This window comes from Mus caroli, chromosome 18 (assembly GCF_900094665.2).
Source record: "Mus caroli chromosome 18, CAROLI_EIJ_v1.1, whole genome shotgun sequence".
NCBI lineage: Eukaryota > Metazoa > Chordata > Mammalia > Rodentia > Muridae > Mus > Mus caroli.
Window position 1 is genome coordinate 74,026,630 of NC_034587.1, and position 23,128 is coordinate 74,049,757.

Consider the following 23,128-nt stretch of genomic DNA (forward strand, 5'->3'; position numbering starts at 1 on the left):
GGGCTGGTGAGATGGCTCAGTGGGTAAGAGCACCCGACTGCTCTTCCGAAGGTCCAGAGTTCAAATCCCAGAAACCACATGGTGGCTCACAGCCATCCGTAATGAGATATGACTCCCTCTTCTGGAGTGTCTGAAGACAGCTACAGTGTACTTACATATAATAAATAAATCTTTAAAAAAAAAAAAAAAAGAAGCTAAAATCTGAAGAAAAAAAAATCAATTAATGAGTTTAAATGCCCCTGACTCTTGTTTCTTCAGGGAATAAGTTATATGGATAGCACAGATGAATCTGAACTACTTTTTTGTACAATATTATTTTCAATATTATATATCAATCAAACAACTTGCATTTCAAAATCCTTAAACTTAAGTTTTAAATGAGATTTTGTCACAGTTGCCTAAATATGTCAACAGTACTCTGGTTAAACCCCATATGAATATTTCCAAATCAACCACAAAGAACTGACATTAACCATAAATAGAGCCAGTGAGCACATTAAGGTCTTTCCACACAATGTGGCCATTAAGAAGGAAAAGGCTCTTCATATAAAATGACATGGAGCAGCTGCAGTGAACAAAAACTAAATGAGGCAGCTGGGGAGATTCCAGCTCAGTTGGTGACGTGCCTGTTGCACACACGTGAGGAACTGAGTTTGGATTACACACATTTATTCCCAGTGCTTGGAGGTAGTGGGAGACAGGCACATTCTTGAGAGTTCTGAGCGTTCACTGGCCAACCAGCCTAGCCAAATTCATGAGCTCTAGGTTTAGTGAGAGACTCTGTCTCAAAAAAACAAGGTGAAGAGTGATCTAGGGACAAGTGATATCAACCTCTGACTTCCATACACATGTGCACACATGCACACACAACCCTTAAGTGAACAGAACAGGTAATTATACTATCTGCTTAAGAACAAGCAATTTTATTTATGATTTTGTTTATATAGGGCACAGAATTTCTGGAAGGATCCCTAAGAAAGTGGAAGAGAGGGGCAAGGAATAGAAGATGTTATTGTATACAGTTTTGTACCTCTTGAATTTTGTTACCATATACAACAAATATCTTTCAAAACTCTACCATAAAAAGGCCAGTGCTTTTATTTTGGACACTCTACCATTTGGGTCATTTTTCATCAATAAATTCTACAAAGCTTTCCCTCTAGAATATAATTTTCTTATAATTAAATATAGGGTTAGGTCAAAAAGTAACAGAAATCCGCCGGGCGTGGTGGCGCAAGCCTTTAATCCCAGCACTCGGGAGGCAGAGGCAGGCGGATTTCTGAGTTCCAGGCCAGCCTGGTCTACAAAGTGAGTGCCAAGGCAGCCAGGGCTACACAGAGAAACCCTGTCGAAAAAACAAAAAAAAAAAAAAAAAACAGAAATCCAAGGTAAATAAAGTTCTCTAAATACAATAGGAAAGATATACACAGTTTAATCATGCCAAACAATCAAATTATGAAAAAGTGGACTTTTTTCTTTTTATATTTTCTTTTTGAGACTACAATGTAATTATATCACTTTCCCCCTTCTGATTCCTCCCTCCGGACCTTCCCGTGTACCCCCTCCTTGCTCTCTTTCAAATGCGTGGCCTCTTTTTTTCGTTGTTACTGTGTGCATGCTTGCATGTGTTTGTCTATACAATGTTACTTTTGTTTTTGTAAGGGTTTTCAGGGCTACCATGTGGTACCCAATCGGTGTCCTCTTCCCTGGGGAGACTGTCTCTCCTGCTCTTGGTGCTCCTTAGCGTGTTCTTAGTGTAGGGTAGAAGTCTCGTGGGCTTCCCCTGTCCAGAAAGTGGATTTTTTGGTAGGGATAATTAAATAGCTGGAAGTAGAAAATTATGATTTTTTTTTTAAAGTGTGAAGCCAGAGCTGTCAAGATGGTTCAGCAGCTAAAAGGTCCCTGCTGCTAACCCTGACAACCCGAGTGTGACCCCTGGGGTTCACACAGTAAATAGAGTTCTTTAGTCTTTGACCTCTGTATGTGGGTGTGCACACGCACACATGCACAGTTAATAAACAAGTAATTCTAAAATGTTAGGACCGGAAGATGACTCAGCAAAGAAAGGCACTTGTAACAGAGTCTGGCAACCCGAGTTCGATCCCTGACGATCCCCGAGACTTACATGCTGAAGTACAGAGCTGACTCCCTTAAGGTATTTTCTCACTACCACACACACCACAGCATGTGCATGACCACACACACACATAAATAATGTAATTCTTTAAAAATTTCAAGAAAGCATCCAGTGAGATTTATATCACTTAGGCTTCTGGTTAATGTTCATAGTGAGTGCACAGTGAGTATAAATATAGACCATCATTCCTGTTATAATGGCAATCTCATCCACACTATTCTTCCTGTCAAACTAAAGGGAGTCTTTTCCTATGTGGCTTTACAACCCATGCCTGTCTCTTCTCCCTATGATCAGACACAGTTGACTATTCCTTGACTCTCATCAGCCTACTCATTCACTAACATATTCAGTCACATATCCATTCAATCCATTCAACCTATTCATTGCTAATCTCCTGTCAGGTGTAATCCCAACATGGAATCAACAGTCAGGAGGCTGAGGTAGGATGAACTGGAGATCAGCCTGGGTACATGAGAAAAGAGGCTCAGAAGATGACTCAAAGGTTAAGAGTGCTTTCTGCTCTTACAAAGAATTTGGTTCCCAGCACCCACATCAGATGACTTACACACCTACTACGTATAAACTAAAAATAAATCTTAATAATTAACATAAATAAATAAATAAATGAAAATTTTCTAATTACCACCTCAACTTCATATTCTCCTTTCCTGGGTTTGTTTGGTTTTTGTTTTGTTTTATTGTTATTTTTGGTTTTGTTTTGAAGATAGGGTCTCTCAATGTAATCTTGGCTGGCCTGGAACTGACTATGTAGACCAACTTGCCTCAAACTAACAGAGATCCACTTGGATCTGCCTCCTGGGTGCTAGAATTAAGGGCATCACCACAAGTGGCTCCTGAATTCTTCAGCTACTTCACTTTGTTGTCAGAGAACAGTATACCCAATCACTGGGACAGTCATGGGATGAGATACCTCTCACTATATCAATTGGTCAAGAATGAGTTGTCTGGGACTGGAAAGAAGGCTCAACAGTTGAAAGCACTGGCTGTTCTTTCAGAGAACCTGGTTCAATTCCCAGCACCTGCATGACAGCTCACAACTGTCGGTAGCTCCAGTTCCAAAGGATCTGGTACCCTCACATAGACACACATTCAGGCAAAATATCAATGCATATAAAAATAAATCTTAAAAAATAAGAAGCAAGCTGGGCGTGGTGGCGCACGCCTTTAATCCCAGCACTCGGGAGGCAGAGGCAGGCGGATTTCTGAGTTCGAGGCCAGCCTGGTCTACAAAGTGAGTTCCAGGACAGCCAGGGCTACACAGAGAAACCCTGTCTCGAAAAACCAAAAAAAAAAAAAAAAAATAAGAAGAAGAAGAAGCAGTATGTCATAGGGTTGTTGTTGTTTAAAGTGAGTTATCTGGTAAAATGTGGGACTCCAGAATTTTTGGTACCATGGTATGGTGCGGTAAGGGGCCCATTCGCTACTCCAGAAAAACTGCACTGCCAAGGGGAGTAGTGCACAGAAGCACTCATTAAATTTGCTTGCAAGAATGATTCTGGACAATAAAATATTTTGTGACAATAAAGAAGAAGTCTGAGATATTGTTGACACTACATGCTATACTTCAACAAATTCTTTTGAGGAAGCGGAGACCCAGTTATAGAAAATAAAGGAATAAGCCACTTTTACAAGTCACCCCAGTTTCCTTGGTCATTTCTTTAGCTAGTTGCTTTACAGTCTGGATTTTTAAAAACAAAATAATTATGTGAACTGGGGCTATTATATACTCTCAGTTTTGTTCTGTGCTATCCTTTTTTATTTGAATCAAGGAATGCAAGTACCAAAGGTCAGCCATCTCAGTGGATAAAGGAACTTACAGCCAAGCCCAAAAATTTGAGTACAGGACCCACATTTAAAAGAGAAAACCAATTCCTGAAGGTTGGCTGCTGACCATGTGCACATTGTGGCACATGTGCCTCACATACATACATGATACGTATATAAATTCAGAGGAAATAAATAAATAAATGTGCTAGCAGAGAAACGATGATCCAATGCTTTGAGATGATACACAAACTTGCAAAACAAAATTGAATCTGAGAGTGACACCTTGACAGCTTGAGCTGGTTAAGATGGCTCACTTGGTAAAAAGCACTTGTCAAGCAAGCCTAATGACCTGCATTTCATCTCTGAAACCACAAATGGAAAAATAACAAACCCCCAAAAGTTGTCCTCTACCTCCATCTAGCAATATGGAATAGATACCTGAACTGAACACACACACACACACACACACACATACACAAATTAAGAAAAAGACATTCTAAAAGTCTCTCCTGTCAACTTGGTTGAGCAAATGCCATTAAAGTTTGTCTGTTTAAGACTGTTGTGTGTATGTGTATTCATCTGTGTAAGCTTATGTGCACACATGCCTGCAGGGCCTCTTATGACAGAGACCCGTGGATGCTAGGAACTGAATGAAGGAAGCAATGCTAACTACTGAACCAACACACTTCCAGCACTGCTATGCATGGTTTAGTATCAACTCTGTTGTATCCATTCTCTTCCCAACCAGAACTGGTTGACAATACAACTGTTTTGTTAAAAAATAAATTATGGTACATTCTATTGAAAAAGCACTGGGCTAGCAAAATGAATGACTCAAAAGTACGAGCACTCTTCTTCAAAGCCTGACAACAACAAGTCCCACCCCCCGGACCCAGACGGTAGATGCTGACTACCCAGAGTTGTCCTTTGATTTTTGCATTAGCACCATGGAATCCAGGCGTGTACTTGCAAACACTTGCATGCACACACACGTGCACACATACACACAGAGACACAATAAATTGTAGTACTCCTACCCCTAGAGGCCTTGCAGGTGTGGCTGCTGTGTCCCATGTGCGTCAATAGGTGGCAGAGAGGAGAAAGGCTATGTCTTCGGTCTGTGTTCTGACCTAGGAATATCTGAATGATCAGTAACCTAACATCTCTTGAAAAAAGCAAGCCTGAGACCAACACTGTCTGGTGCCAGAGGGTCTGAATAGGGAGCTAGCCTGAGATGGCCACCACTTTAGTGCCAGATAGGCCTGGACTGGAAGCAAGCCTGAGGCTAGAAGAACTCAGCATGGGACCACAGGCCTCAGGCAGGAGTGAGCTCAAGACAGACGGCCACTCCGGTGGGTCAGTAAAGAAGCAAGCCTGAAACAACTACCAGTCTAGTACCATGGGGCCCAGACAGGGAGCCAACTTAAGATGAACAGCAGTCTGATGCCCCTCAGGTGGGAGGACAGACCATGCTCAAGATGATCCCTGCCATAACGCACAAGGAAGGCACTGCACTCCTGAGACCACTCCTGAGATGACCCCAGACACTTGAGAGAATGCAGAAGCCACTAAGAAGAGCAAGTAAGTGGTGGAGAAATGGAAGAGACAGATATAGGCACAACTAAGAGAGGCAGAACTGAAGACTCAAGGGTAGTAAAGAACAGCCTGATGTGAGTAGCTGGTGATGCCACCTAGGACCATGGTGGGGTCCTGGCCTAGGCTGACACTGGGAGTCATATCTGGGTCTGTAGCTCTGCAGCAGCAGAGGTCTGTTACCACCAAAGATGAAGTGGATATTCCTGGTCTGGGCTGCCACAGGGAATGTGCAGAACTGGTCCCACCCCTCACCTCTCATCATGGGAGGGCTGGCCCTAGAAGTATGAGAGCAGAGAGCAGGAAACCTGACCCGTCCATTGCCAGCAGCAGTACTCAGAGAGCAGCCTCAGAGAGTACTGTTGGAGTTGCGCGTGTTAGCCGGCCCCAAGGATGTGAGCATGACAGCCAGCCCTACCACTGTCTCCCTGTGGTGGCGTGAACAAGAAAGAGACACTCTCCGCCTTCCTGCCTCACTACTTGCAACAGGCAGGAGACCTGGCCTAGGGTCATGAGAACAGGAGAGCTGGCCCTGCCCTTCACAAGCTGCAGTACTTGGGAGAACAGGCTCTGTGCAGCACAGTGAAAGTGACCCTAATAGTAGGGGTACCGGTGAGCCAGTTCCAAGGGTGTGAGTGTTAGGAGAGCTGACCCTGTCTCTTGTCTGCCATTAGACAGTATTCCCCACCCTAGGCCCTTGACCCCTAGGACAGGTGGAAGAGCTGGTCCTGGGGTCATGAAAACAGGAGAGCTAGCGCTGCTCCGCATCTACTACAGAACTCAAGAGAGCAGGTCTTAAACCTTGCCTGGGCAGCAGGGTAGAGCTGGCCCTGGTGCAGGGGTTGCTGGTGAGCCAGCCTGGAAGGCAAGAGAGCAAGAGAGATGATCATTTCTGGTACCTCTCAGGCCTAGATCCAGGGCCACCCCAACATTTACTCCATCAATGAACTGCTGGAGAGGATGAAGGGGCCCGTTCTACAGATCCAAAAACTACAGGATCTCCATGACACAAGGCAGACACAGGACATCTGAAAGGAGCCCTAGTGAGACTGCAGTATTGATAGAGTAGCAGAAGCCAGAGAACTTGTGCCAGACAAGTCATTGCAATGAACATTTATTTACAAGCAAAGAAGTGTGGAGAAAAAGGGATACTTTGAGACACACTGGTACACACTACAGCTTCCACGAGATTTTTCTCTGTTGGGAGGAGGTTGCAGGGGTGGAGGGCAAGTATTGAGGGGAGGGAGAGATGAGTGGGATTGGGGTGCATGATGTGAAGTTCACAAAGAACCAATAAAAAATTTGAAAAAATCTTTTAAAAAATGTAGTACTAAAAAAAAGTAAAAGTAGCATATAAGGTAGAAACAAATTAGCACAACTATATTAATAAGAGTAAATTTTAGAAATAATGATTAGGGAGCTAAAGAAAAAAGGTGTCCAAGGTATATAAAGTTCAAAACTCAAAACTATGCAAAGTGACAGACTATGCATAGACATTTAGTTGTACATTAAAATGTCTTTTATAGGGCTGGTGAGATGGCTCAGTGGGTAAGAGCACCCAACTGCTCTTCCGAAGGTCCAGAGTTCAAATCCCAGCAACCACATGGTGGCTCACAACCATCCATAAAGAGATCTGACGCCCTCTTCTGGAGTGTCTGAAGACAGCTACAGTGTACTTACATATAATCAATAAATTAAAAAAATGTCTTTTATATTGTTTTTTAAAGAATGATTTATTTGTTTAGTTGATGTGTATGAGTACACTGCAGCTGTCTTCAGACAGAAGAGGGCATCAGACCTCATTACAGATAGTTGTGAGCCACCATGTGGTTGTTGGGAATTGAACTCAGGACCTTTGGAAGAGCAGTCAGGGCTCTTAACCACTGAGTCATCTCTCCAGCCCCCTAAAATGTCTTTTAAAGCAAGGGAACAGTTACCAAAATGTCAAGGTAGCAGTTACCTCTAGGTGGAAGTGTGAAGGTTGAGTATAGAGAGATTTAAAAGTATTAATGAGGCAAGTGTGGTGGCTCAAGTCTATAATTCTAGCACTCAGGGAACTATGGAAGGAAAATTATGAGCGCCAGGCCATTTTAGGCTATGTAAGACCACCTCAAAACAAAGCAAAGAAACAAAACAGACCAGGCTGTGATGAGGAAGTGCTTGGTGAACAAACATGAGAACCTGCATTCAGATCCCCAGCATCTATGTGAAAGCCAAGTACAGCAGCAGGTCATCCATATGCAACCCTAGAGGGAAGAGGGGGGGATGGGAAAAATGGACCATGGAGCTCACTGGGAGAGCCTTTCTCAGAAACTACGGTGAGAGTAACAGGATATACAGGCTTCCTGGCTATATAGGCAAGTTTTAGGGTTAGCAAATCTCTCAAAAAAAATATTACTATAAAGCAAAGCAAAACTAACAAGAACCATTTCAGTTCTCTGGAAATCCACCAAAAAAGCATACAAAAAATAAGTGCTGATGCTTGAAAACTGCATTTTTGTTGACAACAGGAGTTACCATTCTTGCTTGAGGCTATCTGCAAACTCAGCAGCTTCTGTTAGTGTGGAACAAGCACTGAGAATGTACACTAAGCACTGACAAAGTACCTTCATTTTTATATGTAGTAATAGACCACACCTATATCCTATTAGGGACAAATGATAATCTTAGCCAACAGAAGTAGCCAAGAGCTCTACTAGTCTGAAGATACGGCTGTAAATGTATATCAAGCATATCCTCAGCTGGTGTGTATGTATGTATGTGTATGTGCCTTGTATGAGAAATATTCCTCCTCCCCACAGGCTCATGAATTTGAACCCTCAGTCCCCAGTTGGTGGTGGGGTTTAGAAAATTCCTCTTAGGATGGGGAATATTGCTAGCAGAAGTATGCAATAAAGATGGCCTTTGAAGGTTTCTAACCTCATTTCTCTCTCCCCACTCCTCTCCAACTCACACTCCCACCACCCCTCTGCTGCTGTATATGAATACAAATGTGATCAACCAGTTTCCTGCTTCTGCTAACATGTCTGACTTCCCTGCCATGATTAAATGTTATCCCCTTGGAACCATAAGCTAAAATAAAAGCCCTTTCTCCCTTAAGTTGCTTTTGGTCATGGTATTTTATGACTACCACAGAAAGGTAACTAACACAGATGAAAACAATGAGCTCTGTTGTAAAAGCACTTTAGAAAATAATAGTGGTGGACAGATCTTGAAAAGGCCTTGGCTTTTTTTTTTTTTTTTTTTTTTTGGTTTTTCGAAACAGGGTTTCTCTGTATAGCCCTGGCTGTCCTGGAACTCACTCTGTAGACCAAGCTTGCCTCGAACTCAGAAATCCACCTGCCTCTGCCTCCCAAGTGCTGGGATTAAAAACGTGCGCCACCACGCCTGGCTATAAAATGCATTCCACGATCTACATACAGATCCACAAGGAGAATCAAATTTTACTAGCTCCAGCTGTCTGGTAGATCAGTAAACAGTATCATAAATGACAAAAGCAACCACTAAAAAAACTTAGCATTTTAAAAAAGAAAGAAATATTGAGCAGAGAGACCAGCAGTCATACACCGGAGTGAAGACATTTCACAGACCTGTTACCTAAACAGAGTGTAACATCTTCAAAAGAATGAAGAGCAAATTCCAAAACTGGATCAATATTTTGTCTAAGATGCCCAATTTCAACAAAAAGTTTAAGACTTCCAAAAGAAACAGGAAACTGTGACTCATAGAAGAAAAAAGTAGTCACTGGGAAAAAATGTCAAATGTTATTAATAAAGACTTCAAAGGAGCTATTTTAAATATGTTCAAAAGCATAAGAGAGGGGCTACTGTGCAACCTCAGTAATAAAGAGCTTACTAACATGCACAGAGCCCTAACCTCAATTCTCAGTAACATACACACACATACACGCTTTAAGATCTTATTTTTAAAAATACCCAGTGGCTGTGTTTTTATAATCCCAGCACTCAGGAGGCAGAGATAGATGAGTGAGTGAGTCTCTGAGTACAAGGCCAGCCAGACTCTACAGAGTGAGTTCCATGATAGCCAGGGCTACACAGAAAGACCCTATCTTTACAAAAAGAAAGAGAAAAAGAAAAAAAAAAGAGAAAGAGAAAGAAAAAAAGAAAGAGAAAAAGAAAAATATAGCATTTTGAATAATGATAGAATGGACAAAATAATAAATACTATCATATATTTATTAGTAATCCTCAAAGAGAATAAAACACAAGAAATTAAATTGGGGGGGGGGGATCTCAAAGACAGTGGTAGGTCGTATCTATTTGTAAGCCCAGTACTTGAAACGTAGATGCAGTTCAATATCTTTCTCAGCTATTAAGCAAGTTCAAATCCAGACTAAGCTATATAACTCCTTTTCAAAAAAAGAAAAACAGAAAGAAAGGAAAGGAAAGGAAAGGAAAGGAAAGGAAAGGGAGGGAGGGAGGGAGGGAGGGAGGGAGGGAGGGAGGACAGAACAGAAAAATTGACAATTCACACATACTCTAAAGTTGATTTAAGAGGAGAAGGAGCAGGAGGAGGAGGGAGACGAGGAGGCAGCAGCAGCCCAAAAGCCTCCCTTGGATAGGATAAACTGGCAGTTGCCACAACACAGGTAAGTAAAAGGCAAAATAAAAATCCTGAAGTAAGCAGAAGTAATCCATCCCATGAAAAGGAGCCTCATTTCAGCAGTTTGATTTCTTGTAGACCCACACTTTCAAAGTGCTGTTGTAAAAAGCTGTCAATCAAGATTCCCCAAACACAACAAAACTATTATTTCAAACTTAAAAGAAGAAATACAAAGAGACTTTCACAGACCAAAAGAAAATGGTATGGGCTGGAGAGATGGCTCAGTGGTTAAGAGCACTGACTGCTCTTCCAGAGGTCCTGAGTTCAATTCCCAGAAACCACATGGTGGCTCACAACCATCTGTAATGGGATCCAATGCCCTCTTCTAGTGTGTCAAAAGATAGCTACAGTGTACTCACATACATAAAATAAATAAAATCTTTAAAAGAAAGGGAGGGAGGGAAGAGGTATGACCCTAAAATAATGAATGATGACAACAGTGGGAATATGCTGAGTAAGCCTACAAAAGCCTATATACTTTCTTATATCTTATCTTCCGTTTAAAATATGAGAAGGGGGCCGGAGAGATGAGCCAGCCTGTAAAAGCTCTTATCATGAAGCCTGAGGACCTGAGTTCAAAATCCAGACCCCCCTGGTAGACAGAGATCCAATTCCCACAAGTTGTCTTCTGATATCTAGTAATGCCAAGGCCTATGCGTGTATATACACATACACACACAATAATTGAAATGTACAAAAAAGGAATTGTTTCATTTATATTTCAGTTTTGTAATTCAAACAAATATTAAATATATGAAAATAATAGCTGCCTAGCATACTTCTATAGTCCCATTACTTGGAAGTAGAGAAACTCAAGACGATTAGAAGTTCAAGGCCAGCAAGGGCTATCTATATAAGACAGCCTGAAAGCATACATAAAAGTAACACTATACATATGGAAGATATATATTTATATATATAAATGTGTGTATGTGTGTATATACACACACACATGCAATAACAATAGAAAAAAGGTCATGAATTTGTAAGGCGGGATCTCAAGGGAGGAAAGGAAAGGGAGAAATGTTATTACTATATCATGATTTCAAAAATAAAGATGTAAAATAAATTAATAAAAACAATTTGAAAGGGCTGGGCATGAACATGCCTTTAATCTTGGCACTCTGGAGGCAGAGGTAGACAGATCACTAAGAATTCCAGTTAGGCCTGGTCAACATAGTCCGTTCTAGACCAGTCGGGACTCTATCCTAAGACCCTGACTCAAAGACAAGCAGACAGACAAAAACAAAAAAGTCTTAAAATTGATGTACTATATTGTTCCCTGGACACGGTCTCTCTTTGAGATGATCTGAATAAGAATGGGCTCATATATTTGAATGCTTAGTCACCACAGAATGGCACTATTTGAAAGGAGTCAAAGGATTGAGAGGTATAGCCTTGTTAGAGGAAGTGTGGAAAGCCACTTAGAGTGGGCTTTAAGGTTTCAATAGCCTATGCCAAGTCCAGAGTCATTTTCTCTGCCTATAGAACAAGGCAGGTCTCAGCTACTGCTCCAGCCTCTGCCTGCATAAAGCCATATTTCCTGCTATGATGATAATAATAAAATAACCTTCTGAAACCATAAGCAAGTCCCCCAGTTAAATGGTTTTCTTATTACAGCTGCCTTGATCATGGTGTCTCTTCACAGAAACAGAACAGTGACTAAGACACCCTTCTACTACACTGTGAATACCTAAATAAAGATTATGTAGTAAGTATCCTCAACACTCAAGAATAATTCTGAGTTTATATTTAGTGTTTAAGTGGATCAAAGCAGAATCGAAAGATGGAGGTAAAGAAAGCATGATGTTACGATTTAAATGAGAATGTTCCCCACAGACACACGTGTTTGAATAGTTGGCCCCCAGCTGGTGGTATTGGCAAGATGGGTCACTGACAGTGAGCCTCTGAGGCTACAGCCCAGAGGCTGTACTCTCTATTGGGGCTCTCTGCTTCCTCATCCTTCAAGTCAGAAAAAGCCCCATGCTCCAGTCATCATGCCTTCCCTACCACTTAAAGTGGGAACCCGAGTAAATGAACCCTTCCTTCAATTGCTTCTCACAGCACCACTCTTCACCCATGCACCGTGGCTCAGGAATGACCCAAACCTTCTTCTGGCCTCCTTGGGCAGCCACATGCATGTGGCACATGCAAACATAGGAATAAAATACTCGTTCAAAAAATATTCTTTCTCAAAGCCGGGCGTGGTGGCGCACGCCTTTAATCCCAGCACTCGGGAGGCAGAGGCAGGCGGATTTCTGAGTTCGAGGCCAGCCTGGTCTACAAAGTGAGTGCCAGGACAGCCAGGGCTATACAGAGAAACCCTGTCTCGAAAAACCTAAAAAAAAAAAAAAAAAAAAAAAAAAAATATTCTTTCTCATCTATAAAGCTGGTTTTGCCTAAAAAAAAACCTCACATACATGATGATGAATCATGTTTATAACCATAAAATGTCTTGACCTCCTGGTGACTTATATATAGCTTTAAAAAACATTTAATTTGGGCTGGAGAAATGGCTTAGCGGTTAAGAGTGCAGAGTGCTCTGCCAACTGCTGGTTTCTCTGGTCATGAGTTCAAATCTCAGCAACCACATGATGACTCACAACCATCCAAAATGAGATTTGATGCCATCTTCTGGGTGAGAAGAAAAACTGTTTGAAGACAGCTACAGTGTACTTACATATAATAAATAAATAAATCTTTAAAAAAAGAAATTTTAATTCCTCTTGTCTATTTTAAACCTTATTTAATGTATTTACCTACATGTGTGTCTATGTACTGTGTGTGTGCAATGCCCACAAAGACCAGAAGAGGGTCAGATTCCCTGGAAATGGAGTTACAGAGATTTCTGAACCACCATGTGGGTCTGGACCCAAGTCCTCTGGAAAAGCAGCAGTGTTCTTAACCAGAGCCATCTCATCATCCCCTCTCTTTTTGACTTGTTTTAATTTTACCAGAACTAATTCTTTCTATAAACCTGTATAAGGTACCCCATAAACTGCTTTAAAAAAACAAAACAAAACAAAAAAAAAAAAAAACTATATAGACTTGGCTGGCCTGGAATTTGCTATGTAGATCAGGGTAGCCTCAAACTTAGAAAGAACTGCCTATCTCTGCCTCCCAAGTGCTGAAATTAAGACATGTGCACCCATGCCTAGCACCAAAACACATTATCCATTTTAAAATGTAATTTCAGAATCATACATGCATACATACATACATACATGGCATTTTAGAGAGACTGAGGAGCCTAATCTACCCCATGAGTGTACGCTGTTCTTTCCACAATAAACCCAACTTTGCTTCATTCTGATTCATTCTCAAGCATTTTCCTAAGATCTAAGTCAAGATGCAGCCAGTGTTTAAGGGGAGGGTTCTAAGAAGAACTCTCCAGGCAACAACGCTGACAATTCAAGTGACATTTCTTGCTGCCTCTAACAAATTAATTACATAAGCTATCCGTAAGTGATGGGGCTGGGGAGATGGCTCAGCAGTTAAGAGTATTTACTGCTCTTGCAGAAGCCCCAGACTCAGCTCCCAGTACTCACAGAACAGCTCACAGCCACCTGTAACTTCAGTCCCAGGGGATCTGACGCTTCTCTTGACCTCTTCAGAGGTCAGGCACACACATGGTTCAAAGACTTACACTCAGGGATACATATACACATAAAGTTAAATAAAGTATTTTTTTGGTTAAGTTATTCCTAAATGAGATAATAGTGGTACCAGCAAAAAGAGATTTGAGAGTTAAAGGAAACAATTTTCAAGACAGATCAGGAAAGTTCTTTCAAAGAAAAAAAAAAGGGAGGGGGGGGGAGTTCCTGGAAGAACACCCTTAGGTGACAAAAGAGGACTACAGAAAGGATAAAATTTTCAGATGGTAGAAAAATAATCAACTTGAGTGTGTATGAAGTAACACTTACAAGAATACAACCCTCAAACAAACAATAGACAGATGAAATGTGATGGCACACACCTATAACCCCAGCCCGATGAACTTGCTAGACTTCAGTGAGTTCCAGGCCAATCTAAGCTACACAGTAAGACCCTATCTAAAGGAGGGAGGGTGGCAAGAAAGGGAAGGAGAGAGAGAGAAAAGGAGGCAAAGCAACTTATGAACTCACTGACTACTCAGTGTAACTCTTACCTTGTCAACGCTATACTTTTATAAGCAATCATTAGCCATCATTTACACCACTATAATGACATGGCATCTCTGCTACAACAAACTACAACTGCTGTCCCTTTACTCTCATAACAAAATAGAAACTGAAGGCATTCGATGTTACAAGTGTATTGCTCCCACAAAAAACTGTTCAACTGAAACCACAAGTTGAGGCTATAAGTTGATAAAAGTTCAATCTAACCGGGCAGTGGTGGCACATGCCTTTAATTAATTCCAGCACTTGGGAGGCAGAGGCAGGCGGATTTCTGAGTTCGAGGCCAGCCTGGTCTACAAAGGGAGTTCCACAACAGCCAGGGCTATACAGAGAAACCCTGTCTCAAAAAAAAAAAAAGTTCAATCTATTAAATGACATTTCCCAGGACAGAAACGTAGATCTGTGGAGGGCCCATGTACACAGACATGCTCTATCTCCAGTACTACAATAAATCAATTTAACTAAATTAACAGAATACTTTAAGGCAAGATTTTGCTCTACAGAATAAGGCATTCTAATTGCTAGCACTGCTACAACTATTTATTTTAATCATTACCCTAAAACTGAAAGAAAAACAAGCAATATCTCAAACATGATCTACATAAACCAGTTAGCTTACCTTGCTGTTTCACATGTATGCTCCAGTATGCTTTCATACTAGTATTAATATCAGATAACATGAATTTTTTAAAGATTTATTTATTATATGTAAGTATACTGTAGCTGTCTTCAGACTCTCCAGAAGAGGGCGTTACGGGTGGTTGGTTGTGAGCCACCATATGGTTGCTGGGATTTGAACTCGGGACCTTCGAAGGAGCAGTCGGTGCTCTTAACGACTGAGCCATCTCTCCAGCCCCATAACTTAACCTTGCTGTCTTACACATAATATAAGCTAAAAATAGATTTATAGTTTTTTTTAAAGACTCAAGATTTTTGGAGAGCCAAAGTTTACTGATAAAATAAGAAAGCTTCCTTTCACCCTGTCTCGAAAAACCAAAAAAAAAAAAAAAAAAAAATAAGAGTGTATGAAATTTTCCCTGTCACACAAATTTAAAGGAAGGGGGCTGGAGAGATAGCTCAGTGGTTAGGAACACTAAGTTAAGAACACTAACTGCTCTTCCAGAGGTCCTGAGCAGCACTCATATGGTAGCTTACAATCATCTCTAATGGGATCTGATGCCCTTTTCTGGTGTGTGTGTCTGAAGGCAGATACAGTGTATTCATATGCATAAAATAAATAAATCTTAAAAATGAAAATGTCTTAGAGTTGAGGTAAATTCTATTCTTTTGCAACATACAAGTAGGTCAAATAATATACCTGCTGTTTTAAGTAATCTAGTTTCAAATACCTAATGATAGGGCTTTTATCAGTCTCCTCTGAAAGATCAATGTAGGGGCTGGAGATATGGCTCAATGGTTCCAGAGGTCCTCAATTCAACTCTCAGCAACCACATGGCTCACAACCATCTATAATAGGATCCGATGCCCTCTTCTGGTATGTGTCTGAAGACAGCTACAGTGTACTCTTAAATTAAATAAATAAATTCATTTTTTAAAAAGAGAAAGAACACTGTATTTCTGCTGGAGGAGATGCTAGAAAAAGAGAACACTCACTTTTAGGAGGGGGAAGGAGGTAAATACAGAACAAGGGGGGAAGTAAAGGGAATAGCAGGGTACAAGTGATCTGATAAGGGAAGTGGGAAAGGGGGAGTCCTTAGGGAGCAAGAGGGAGGTAAATAGAGAAGGAGGAAGGAGGATAAGTTAACAATAAGGATGTCTGGAAAAGCTATAATGAATCATAGTTATTAACTATTTACCTAAAAACTTTAATATGTGTAATTCTGTATATTAATACATATATAGCTTTAACAAACTCTTCTCATTTGAACTGGACAATGTTCCTTCCATGAGCCAAACACCACTTAACAAAAATCCCGATATCAGACATGAGAAGCCCTCTTTTGACTTGTTTGCCAGGGCTTTCCAAGAGTCCCAAAACACAGTCTATTGCTATTGTCCACCCCCAAAGGTCGACAGCAAATCCCTATTAGAGGAAGATACCATGTACGTTCCGAAGGAGGGAGGCAACCAGCAGTCCTACCCAGCTAAGCAGCCAAGAACCACAGCAATAACCAGTATGGCACAACAACACTAAGGGTGCAGTATGGCACACACACCTTGGTAGTAATCAACAACTCTCTAATTGGTCTGAAGACCTGCTCAGCAAGTACTCAATGCTAGGGAAGTCACTAATATTCAACATGGAAACAGAGAGCTGGTGTCTCACTAGAGCCTTCACCTCTACTGACTAATGTTTATGGTACTGGAAGGCATTCTGCACACCACCAGAGGAGGAAAACGGTAACCAAGCCAGCTTCAACCCCAGCTATGCGCAACCGTGTCCTGCCTGCATGATACGCTGGTACAGCAGTGGCACAAACATTGTGAGAGTAACCAATTACTAGCTGCTTAATTTAAGGCCTACCCCATGAAATGGAACACATGCCTAATACTGCTCAGTGGCCAAGAACATGAAATTAGATTTGGCATGGGGAAACCCAAATACTAATGTTCTGCTAAAAGAAAACCACACTAAAATGACTCCTAACAACTGCTCTATCTATAGCTCAGGGTTTTGCTCAGCCATCATCAGAGAAGCTTCCTCTTACCAGAGATGCTAACATCTGCAGTGAGCCTCAGCCAGACAACGTGCAAAGAGTAAGAGACTTTGTTACATTTAGTCTTAAATGAAGACATGTCTTCAAACCCCTCTCCTCGGGGCACAGGGGCAGAAGAGGAAGTAGAAAGATTAAAGAGCCAAAGGGGATGAAAGATACCAAGGAAACGGTGTCTTCCAGATACATCAGGACCAAGACACAGATGAACTCACAGAGACTATGGCAACATGCATAGGGTCAACACAAGTTCAAGCCCGAGCAGAATCCCAGTACTAAGAATGGGAAACAGGCATGATCTCTCACCCTAACCAAAATCTATCCATAACTGACCTCTTAGAAAGGAAAAGGCCGGGGCTGGAGAGATGGCTCAGCGGTTAAGAGCCCTGGCTGCTTGCTCTTCCAGAGGTCCTGAGTTCAATTCCCAACAACCACATGGTGGCTCACAACCATCTGTAATGGGATTCAATGTCCTCTTCTGGTGTGTCTGAAGACAGCTGCAGTGTACTCATAAATGAAATAAATAAATCTTTTTTAAAAAATCCTTTTTTAAAGATTTATTTATTTATTTATTATATGTAAGTACACTGTAGCTGTCTTCAGATTCAGACACTCCAGAACAGGGCACCAGATCTTGTTATGAATGGTTTTGAGTCACCATGTAGTTGCTGGGATTTGAACTCAAGACCTTTGGAAGAGCAGTCAGTGCTCTTAACCACTGAGCTATCTCTCCGGCCCTAAATAAATCTTTAAAATAAAGAAAAAGAAAAGAAAAAGGATTCCAATAGAATCTACTGGTCATATAAACCACAATGAAGGGTAGGCCCCAGGCCCAGCAACAGATAGCCAACACAAACAAACGCTATAGAGTTTTGTAGATTTGCTACTTAATACTGCTTTGTTTCAGCATTTTTAAAAATCATACTGGTCTTTTCATGGTATATTATGGTTTCTGATTTTTGTGGTTTTATGGGGTTTTTTTTTTTTGTATCTATGTTTCTTGTGCTTTCTTTCTTTTGTTTTTGGTTATGGTTTTGTTGGTTTGGTTTGGTTTGGTTTGGTTTTGCATGGAGTTGGATAGGTGGGAAGGAAGGGAGGATCTGAGAGGAAATGGGAAAAGGAAACCAAAATCAGAATATAGTCTATGAGTTTTCAATTTAAAAGACACAAAAAAGAGAAGAAACGAAATAGAGTTAAAAGGCAAGAGTGGTGGTACACGTCTTTAATCCTAGCACCACCACCCACCCACCCACAAGGTTGAAACTCTGAACCCGATCTGATAGTCTTAAGCTGAGACCATCATAGTGGCTTCTACCATTAGCTAAAAGGAGATCCAGGTAAAAACATGGGCCAACAGGTCTAGGTCTATCAGGGAACTTCCAGTAAAGACAGGGAGATCAGTAACCAGAGGATTTGAAATCACTGCCTGCCTGACTCTTACTTATATAGATAGATGTCTTAGTCACTGTTCTATTGAAGTGAAAAGATGTGGTAACCAAGGCAACTCTTTTTTTTTTTAAAGATTTATTTATTTTATGTATATGAGTACACCATTGCTCTCTTCGGACACACCACAAGAGGGCATCATACCCCATTACAGATGGTTGTGAACCACCATGTGGTTGCTGGGAATTGAACTCAGGACCTCTGGAAGAGCAGTTAGTGCTCTTTACAGCTGAACCATCTCTCCAGCCCGCAAGGCAACTCTTATAAAATAATTTATTGTAGACTTGCTTACAGTTTCAGAGGTTTAGTCCAGCGTCATCATGGCAGAAGGTATAGCAAAGCTCACCCCCAGTGACACTTCCTTTACTGTAAAAAGGACACACCTCCTAATCCTTCTCAAATAGTGCCACTCCCGATTATTAAGCATTCAACTATATGAGCTTATGGGGGCAATTCTTAAAACCAAATTAGAATTCAAATGCATATCATCTATACAGTCAAGAATCCTTGAAAAGCAAGCAAGCAAAGGATAGCATTGCCAATTTAGGGTCTTCATTACTCAAGTTTAACCAAGCAGGAACTGGCCTTGAACCAAAGGTTAACAATAAGGAAATTTCAAAATGTACAAAGGAAACAAGACCTAATAGCATGAACCTATACTATAATCCCAGCGCTGAGAGGCTGAAAAGGAGGAACAAAAATTCAAGGGCAGACTACAAATAGACAATGTCTTTAAACATAAATATAAATTTTTTAAAACAACAACAAACTAGTGATATAGCTCAGTGGTCAAGTGCTTACCTCAAATGTATAAAGTTCTAGGTTCACACAGAAAGAGAATCAACTCACAGAATACCAACTCAAACTATAAATATATATTCAAACTCCCAAAGAACAATCCTATACAGATTTTCTTTAAATCTGTGGAAGAAAAGAAAAACAAAAAAGGAGGAAGAAAAGAAAAGCACACAAGAAGATATACACAAAAAAAAAGCAAATAAAAAAATACAGCAATGACAACAAAAACCTGTGTACTATCTAGAGCCTGACATCATAAAAATGAATCAAGTGGCGTTGGTGAGATACCTCAGAGGGTAGAGGTTACCAAACCTGCTAACAAACTACTTGAGTTTGTCCTCTAGGACCAACTCCAACAAGTTTCTACCTGACATCCACATGTTCATGTGCCCCACCACCACCACCAATACATATACATACATACACACACACACACACACACACACACACATACACCACACCCACACCCTGTATTAGTCAGGGTTCTCTAGAGTCACAGAACTTACGGATAGTCTCTATATAGTAAAATAATTTATTGATGACTTACAGTCGGCAGCCCAATTCCCAACAATGGTTCAGTAGCAGCTGTGAATGGAAGTCCCAGGATCTAGCAGTTACTCAGTCTCACACAGCAAGCAGGCAAAGGAGCAAGACCTAGACTCCCTTCTTCCAATGTCCTTACATTGTCTCCAGCAGAAGGTGTAGCCCAGATTAAACGTGTGTTCCTTAAACTTGGAGATTTAATCTTCTGGAATCCATAGCCACTATGGCTCAAGATCTCCATACCAAGATCCAGATAAGGATCTCCAAGCTTCCAGATAAGCGTCACTGGTGAGCCTTCCAATTCTGGATTGTAGTTCATTCCAGATATAGTCAAGTTGACAACAAGGAATAGCCACTACACACCCTCTAAATTTATTTTAAAAATCCTTATAGATTTAATACACACTATTAATACTCCCATATTATGTTTTAGAATAAGTTGTATAGCATAGTTGACATCTTGGTGACATTTTTTAGAAGATAGTACAGTGAGTTCCAATTCTAGAACTGGATGAAACTGATATGCCCACTTCCACTACAAGACTGGTAAACTCATGAAGAGACACCCAGAAACATGTCCTCTAGCCATACAGAAAATCAAACACATACTCAAGACTCTTTGACTATAACCCCAGCACTGAGGAAGCTAAAGCAAGAGGATCACAAGTTCATGGCCAGTTTTTGATTTGTTAACTGATTTGGATTTTAAAAGGTTTATTTTGAAATATGGTTGTATGTAGCCAGGCTGGCCTTGAACCAAAGGTTAATTTCAACTCTTAGTCTTCCTGCCTCCACTCCCAAGTGCTGGGATTACAGACAGGTGCCACCACACATACCTTTCCTATTTTAAATGTTGAATATATTATTGCTAATTTTTAGGCCTTTTAAAAGCTATAGCTGGGCAGTGGTAGTGCATGTCTTTAACTCAGGAGGCAGAGACAAGCAGATCTCTGAGTTTAAAGCCAGCCTGGTCTACATTCTGAATTCCAGGACAGCCAAGACAGAGAAGCCCCGTCTCAAAAAATAAAATAAAATAAAATAAAATAAAATAAAATAAAATAAAATAAAGTAAAATAACAAAACAAAAGCAAGCCTGCTGTGATGTAGAACTCCAAATGTATCCCTGAGCAGAGCATGATGCCCTGGATTTGATCTCCAGCACATAAAAAACAAAGTACACCTACATTGACAACTATCTTTGAGTAATTCTATTTTAGGTTTTGAGATCAATTTATTAATTTTTATTACTGATCATAACTAGCTTGAAATAAATACTCATTTCTAAGAAAAGAATATGTAGGTCAATGGCCAAGATATATTTAGAAAGATATATTTAGAATACTTTCTGAATTTCCACCCTGCTTCAAGCCTGGACCATGCCACACTAGCAACCTCTTTTAATCAAATATAAACATTCTAGACATCTAGGTTTCTAAAACAGATGAGTTAGATTGTACTGCTTTAAAGGCAAGAGTTGCTGCTGGAGCTGGGGCTGGAGCTTACTTGGTACTCACTCGCACAGCACACGCAAAGCCCAGGGTTGGATGTTTAGCACCACATAAGCTGGGCATGCCTATAATCCCTGTCTTAAAAATAAGGCTACTCTTCCTAGAGAAGCTCACACTCACCATGCCCTAGGTATGCATGTCTTCTTTCTCAATGCTTATCTTACTTTTAACCCTCTGGGGTAAGATCTGTGCTATGATCCCTTTAATAGAGCAAGGCATAGTGGCACACACCTTCAATCCCAGCGCTCCAAAGGCAGAGGTTGCAATGGATCTCTGCTAGTTCCAGGCCAGCCTGATCTACATATCAAATTTCAGGCCAACTAGGGCTTTATAGTAAAGGGGAGGGGGAAGAGGAAGAGGAGGAGGAGGAGGAGGAGGAGGTTAATTAACCCAACTTTGCTTCAGTAGTAAACGTCTGCTTTGTTATTACTGAGGGTTGCACACTAGGCAAGTGCCCTACCACTGGGCTACATCATCAGCCCCTTTTGAATTTTATTTTGAAACAAGGTTTGACTCAATTGTTCAGGAGGGCCTTCTACTTGCAAGGCTTCTACCTCAGCTCTTTCCCTAAAGACAGCAAATACACAACCGCACGAAGATTTAAAAGAGTCCTTTAAAATAAGTTTTCCTCAGCCACAGACTCCTTTAAAAAAAAATTAAGCCAAACATACTAGTTCCTGCCTGCAATCTCAGCATTTGAGAAGCTAAAGTTCAGGGCCAACCTGAGCTTTAAAACAAGGTTCTGTTTTAAATAAATAAGCCAAGAACTTAGGAGGCAGAGAAAGGAGAAACAGTGCAAATCCATGGCCAGCCTGGTCTACATATTAAGTTCCAGGCTATCCAGGGCTACACAATGAAATCTTGTCTAAACTCTTATCTGCCCCAAACACACACACCTACATGTGCATATTGTCATACACACACACACACACACACACACACACAGAGTTTTCTTAAAAGTATTTCTTGGAGCCGGGCAGTGCAGTGGTGGCACACGCCTTTAATCGCAGCACTTGGGAGGCAGAGACAGTCGGATTTCCGAGTTCGAGGCCCGCCAGGGCTATACAGAGAAACCCTATCTCAAAAAGAAAAAAAAAAAAAAAACAGGGCTGGAGAAGTGGCTCAGCGGGTAAGAGCCCCGACTGCTCTTCAGAAGGTCATGAGTTCAAATTGTGGTAGCTCACAACCACCCATAGTGAGATCTGACGCCCTCTTCTGGTGTGTCTGAAGACAGCTACAGTGTACTTATGTATAATAATAAATAAATCTTTAAAAAAAACAAAACAAAACAAAACAAAAGTAATTCTTGAAGAAAAGTGTCCTTAGTATAATCAGGTTGCCTCTGTAACATTACAGAGACTAGGTGGCTTAAACAGCAGAGCTTATTTCTCCCAGTCATAGCAACTAGCAACCTAGTACAGACCCTGGCTTGCAGAATGCTCCTCCTCACTGAATGCTCACATGGTGGAAAGGAGAAGCAATCTAATACCTCTCCAATGCCTACCGCCAAAGCCTACAGCCAATGTAGCCTGAACATTCCTGATCTCTTCTAATCTTTCTCTGGCCTCTTTTATAAAGGCACTAATCCCACTCACTCTGGCAGATCTCTCATGACCTAATCACCTCCCAAAGCCTCACCTTACTAACACCAATGCTAGGATCTCAACATAGAAATTTTGGGAAGACAAAAATTAAGACCATACGGGCTGGTGAGATGGCTCAGTGGGTAAGAGCACCCGACTGCTCTTCCGAAGGTCAGGAGTTCAAATCCCAGCAACCACATGGTGGCTCACAACCATCCGCAAGGAGATCTGGCGCCCTCTTCTGGAGTGTCTGAAGACAGCTACAGTGTACTTA

The 23,128-nt window shown here is 41.1% G+C and overlaps 1 protein-coding gene and 1 non-coding gene across 5 annotated transcripts in view; one reads left to right on the forward strand and one right to left on the reverse strand.

Annotated features, from left to right (window-relative positions):
- The window catches only part of C18H18orf25 (chromosome 18 C18orf25 homolog), an 84,864-nt gene that overhangs the window by 47,045 nt on the left and 14,691 nt on the right, over positions 1 to 23,128 (reverse strand). The window lies entirely within an intron of this gene.
- Positions 4,958 to 5,089, forward strand: LOC115029902. Its single transcript, XR_003835479.1, has one exon. It is a non-coding gene; the product is annotated as a small nucleolar RNA SNORA17 (small nucleolar RNA).